General features: G+C 31.0%; 1 long non-coding RNA gene across 1 annotated transcript in view; it reads left to right on the top strand.

Annotated features, from left to right (window-relative positions):
* Positions 1-3,772, top strand: part of LOC136796368 (uncharacterized) — a 274,286-nt gene extending 270,514 nt beyond the window's left edge. The window contains exon 5 of the long non-coding RNA XR_010844077.1: positions 3,571-3,772. This is a non-coding gene — a long non-coding RNA (uncharacterized lncRNA). The remainder of the gene's footprint in view (positions 1-3,570) is intronic.
* The last annotated feature ends 1,821 nt before the right edge of the window (positions 3,773-5,593 follow it).

The raw sequence follows: 5,593 nt of genomic DNA, 5'->3' as shown, positions 1-5,593 counted from the left end.
CTCCCTCACCCTCTCTCTCTCCCTCCCTCCCAGAATTTCATATACAGTGAAAGATGATGGAGTGGATAGGGCTGATTGTGTCCCAAACTGGGCGATGATAGCCCAGAATGTTAATGTGAAACGCAACGAGGTGTTGACAGTTGATTGTGGATCAATATGTGGAGAAGATGGTCGGGGGGTGCGGTCAGCAAATAAAAAAAAAAAAATTATTAGTGCCAGCGTTTCGACCTGAATATCAGGTCTTCATCAGGGCTAAAAAATAAAAAGAGATAACAACCATCAAGTAGATAATAGGGGTATTCATGATCTTTGGTTTAACATGTTTAAGCGTGTTAAATGGAAAAACTCATGTTAAATCGAAAAAAATTGCATTCTTTTACCGTGGTAAAACGAAATAACATTTAACATGGCTGAGAGTCTGTTACTTGGTCTGTTAAATGGAGAATGACGTCACACAATAGACCAGTTGAGATCGCCGCCATTTTTGTTGTGACAGCTCAGTTCTTTCGTGTGTTTATGGTATTCATATCCCTGTTATTAAACCAGAATGGATAATTTTAATGATACATTTGAGAAAAAAAACAATGTAATTTCATTCTACTATCTGAAAATTTGTAAACGCTCGCCAGATAAAAATCTCACTATATGAACCATGTAATTATTCTTAGGGGACATATGTCCCAGAATAAAGTTATTTTTTCATTTCATTTCATAAGCTAAACTTTCACACAAATTCCACTTTTCACTCACTCTAGGCATGTTCTAATTAATTACTTAAATCAAAACTGAAGTAAACAATAACATGAGGCTCTGGAAGGAAGGTTATAAACATAAAGGCTTATACAACAAGTTGCTGAGAAAATCCGCTAGGGGCTCTTATGCATTTAACGTTTAACATGACTTCAAATAGGGCTGCTCACAATCTTATAGTTATAACATTTAACATTTAACACAACATCATGAATACCCCTAATAGGGGTATTCATGATATTGTGTTAAATGTAAAATGTTTTACTATGTTAAATGTTATAAGTATAGCCTTATGAGCAGTCCTATTTAAAGTTATGTTAAATGGTAAATGCATAAGAGCTCCTAGCGGATTTTCTGAGTACCTTGTTTAGTAACCTTTCCTTCAAAAACTTTATGTTTACTTCTAAATTTTGATTAAAGTAATTTATTAAAACAAGCTTTAAGTAAGTGAAAAGTAGAAGTGTAAAAGTTTGGCTACTGATTTTATTTTTTAAAAAGTCCAAAACACAAGACAAAAGAAAAAACAAAACACAAACAACGAGTAAGTAACCTAACACAACAACAAAAAATAAAGTGTGACAAGCTCAGCTGGTCTGTTTCGTGACGTCATTCATCATTTAACAGTCCTAGTAACGGATTCTCAGCCATGTTACATGGTATATCGTTTTAACATGATAATAGAAGGAAATATTTCTCCATTTAACATAAATTTTTCCATTTATTTTTAAATAATTTATAATTTTACTATTATTTTTATGGTTCTCTGAATGATGATTATTACATCTTTCTGTTTTTGAGTCCTGATGAAGACATGAAATTCAAGTCGAAACGTCGGCACTAATAAATATTTTTTTGTTTATTTGCTGACCGCACCCCCCCCCCTCGACCATCTCCTACACATTTTAAAGTGAAACCTTTAATTCAAGTCTGCACTGGTTCAGTTACGTTTTTTTTGTTTTTTTGCTCGAACTTTCCACTCTATTTAACATTTTTCAATCGATTGTCCACTAAGGGGACATAAAAGTCTATTAGCGATTAAGGAGAATGAATTTATTCCACCCCAATTTTTAAAGAAATGTAGTTTTTCCTTAAATGGGGCAAAAATATAGATAATCTGAGCAACTTGTTTTATAAACTTTCCTTCCAAAACTTCATGTTATTGTTTACTTCTATGTTTTCATTAAAGTAATTTACTACAACATACCTAAATAGAGTGAAAAATGGAAGTTTTGTGAAAGTATGGCCCCTCAGTCTTGTTGATCTTCTAAATTGTGAGGAAAAGAATTAAGATGAGCTAATTGACAACTGTCATTTCATGATTATTATTTTCATCCATTGTTTCATTAGCTATAAAAACATCCAAAACAATACAAACACAATCAAAACACAAACTACGAGCAAGTAATCTAACACGACATAAACAAAATGGTGACGAGCTCAGCTGGTCGGTTGCATGACGTCATTCTCCATTTAACAGACCTAGCAACAAACTCTCAACCATGTTACATGTTATATCGTTTTACCATGCTAAAAGAAGGAAATATTTCTCCATATATCATGAACTATTCCATTGAACACGCTTTAACATGTTAAATTAAAGATCATTAATGCCCCTAGTGTTTTGATTTCGTAATTTACCATTTCTAATTCCCAAACCATTTTTTTTTTTATAAAAATGTTAAAACGACCAAACACTAGTGAGTTTCGCTATGTAAGCAGTAGTGAAAACGAGTTTCAGACATTTATTCAGACAAATTAAACAAAACTAATATTCTAGCAAAAAATGATATTGATAATGATATTGTAAGGAATTGATATTGTACTCTATGGAATTGTAAGAAATAAATTTTTTTTTTTTTTATTTATTTATTTCGCTTCCACGCGTGGTAAAAACTATTAAGACCAAGGGAGGTGAAATCATGAGCAAATAATTATTTTTCTGTCTCAATACAAATTCGATTTTTAAATTTTATAGTAGAGTGAAACTCATTACAAAAGACTGATCTACATGACAATAATAAAACCTATCTGAACATGCGGAGTTGAGCTTTGGGGCTCCACTAAACCTTCGAATTCCTCTCGTATCCAATCTTTACAATCCAAAATCCTTCGTAAAATCCTCAATGCTCCTTATTTTGTTACTAATAAAACCATCCATAAAGACCTAAATGTTCCTTATGTAACCGATCTAGCCCGAACCCGATATTATTCCTTCCATAATAAACTACCTAACCACCCAAACCCACTCGTTTCTAATCTTGCTTCCTCTTCCATTCCTGGTAATCCTCCGAGGCGCCTGAAAAGAAGATGGCCTCGTGACCTTCTATTGTAAACAGTTTTTAGAGTTCTACTACTGGGTAGTTTCTCTACATTCTGTATCATATCATTATGTCATTATGATCAAATTTACAGATTGTATTTTTTTATACAGTTGTAAATATCAACAAATAAATAAAATAAAATAAAAAAATAGTAGAGTGAAACTACCAATGGGTAGTTTCTCTACATGCTGTATCATACTATTATGATCTTACTTCAAATTTACTTGTTGTATTTTATATACAGTTATAAATGTCAATAAATAAAAAAAATAAATAATTAAATTTCATTGAAGTTATTAAAAATAGGTTTGAAATAATTGCCTTTTCTTCTCCTCTTGGGATCTTGTACTTTATCATTATATCGATTATTTTTTAGATTTAAAAAAAAAAATTATTTTAAGTTGTTGTGAAATTCTATTGCACCTCTGGGTTCTCTGCATCGTTTTCTATTTTTATATATTTTTCTTGCATTCCAAAAAAGATGGTTATAATGTTTCAGTACTATTTGAACTGCAGATGATTTGAAATCTCGCTGTGCTGGCAGACTATGTGAGTCACTGTGATAAAGCAAGATAGGACCCTGATTCACTAGAAGGCCAACTAGGAATCTGATGAGTCAGAGATTGCAAAAGGAGTTTGGTATCAAAAGAAGTCTGATGCAAGACCATAATATAACAATTGAAAAATAATAACTTTCTGAATTTATTCCCAAATAAAATCAATTAATATAACTTTAGGACTTGCAGCCTCTTAATAATCATTAATATAATATTGTACTCAAACACATTGAAAATACTATAGTACAAGACCCGGGAAGAAAAAGACAGTTATCTCACCCCAATTTTTGATTACTTCAATGTATATTTACTAGTGAAAATTCATGAGTCTGCCAAGTATAGGTAGAGGAAATAAAAAATGGCGACTGTTTCAAAACCTTAAAAAAATATTAATGTCTAATTCGGAGCTCTATATCTTAAAAACTATCAACAACACTAGAAAATATAAGAGAACATTATTTAAAGAAGACTAAATTTGCTGAAATATTACCCCTTCGTTCTCGAGATATAGCTTTTTAAAAAGCAAAATTTCTTAAAAATCTACTGAAAGATTAGTAGTTAGTTAATTTATTTTGAGAAATCTATATCTCAGGAACAATGTGACGTAGAGATTTCTATTAGCACTCAAATTAAAGCTAGTTTAATGCACTATAAAGAAGTTTACGTCCTTTACCTTCGTAGGAATAGTAGTTTTCATGATATTTGCTAAGATAAATTGATTTATAGTAGTGCGGACAATAAATTTGATTTATGAAAAACTTTATTTCAGAAACCATTGGACGTACAGATGTCTGCCAGCGCTCAAACTAAAGCTAGTTAAATTTACTACAAAATAGTTAATTATGTTTATCTTTGTAGGAGTAGTAGTTTTTATGATATTTGACAAAATAAACTCACAAAATGTTAATTTCTGGTTGTTCATATAAAATGTTGGATTTTTGAAAAAAAATATCTCTAGATCCATAAGACGCCCATATGTCTGCAAACACTCAAAATAACTTTAACTCACTATAAAGTAGTTTATGACACTTATCTTCGTAGTTTTTATGATATTCACATATGAATATAAATTTGGCAAATGAAAATTTGTCGGAACAACTATAAATCAATTTATTTTAGCGAATTACATGTAACCTATTACTCCTACAAAGATAAACTTCATGAGTTTAGTTCATAAACTAGCTTTAATTTGAGTGCTAATAGACAGCTGTACGTCAAACGGTTTGTGAGATATGAATTTTTCAAAATAAACTCACTAACTACTTATCTTTTAGTACGTTCCATACAACATTTTTATGAAATGTTGCTTTTTAAAAAGCTATATCTCGAAAACAATTTAAATTAAATAACTCTATTTGGGCTCATGTTTTAGCAAATTTACTCTTATTTAAATGATGTACTCTTAGGTTTTCTTGTGTTGTTCCTACTTTTTAAGATATAGAGCTCCGAATGAAAAATTAGGTTTTTTTTATCGCTTTGAAACAGCCGCCATTTTTTAATCCTTCTACCTATACTTGGCAGACTCATTAATTTTGACTAGTAATTATACATAGTTTTCATTAAAGCAATCAAAAATCGGGGTGAGATGACTGCCTTTTTTTCCTCTTGGGCTCTTGTACCACTACGTTCAAATAACGATGCATGAAAGCTACACAAAAATATAATCCAGGAGAAAGGAGGAGAAACGTAGACTGAAATTAACTTGGAACACGACTGAATGAGAAAATATGGCAAGTCATGACGGCCGAAGAAAATAACCTCAACTCAGAAATGTGGAAAAGGAAAATCCATGTTTAAAAAATTGTTAGCGAAAAAGTTGTAAAAGAATATTACTTAATAATGGCTTCTAAACTATGCTGTCTGGATATTTTGGATTCTGTACATATTGGTATTATTTTTTTTTAAAAATATAATCTTCGTCTTGCCCATAGTATCTTTTAATAATACCCCACTTATTCCTATTGA

This window comes from Halyomorpha halys, unplaced genomic scaffold (assembly GCF_000696795.3).
Source record: "Halyomorpha halys isolate HHAL.00 unplaced genomic scaffold, Hhal_1.1 Scaffold21.1, whole genome shotgun sequence".
Taxonomy (NCBI): Eukaryota; Metazoa; Arthropoda; class Insecta; order Hemiptera; family Pentatomidae; genus Halyomorpha; species Halyomorpha halys.
The sequence above is the reverse complement of the archived record's forward strand: the minus strand, read 5'-3'. Positions and strand labels throughout refer to the sequence as shown.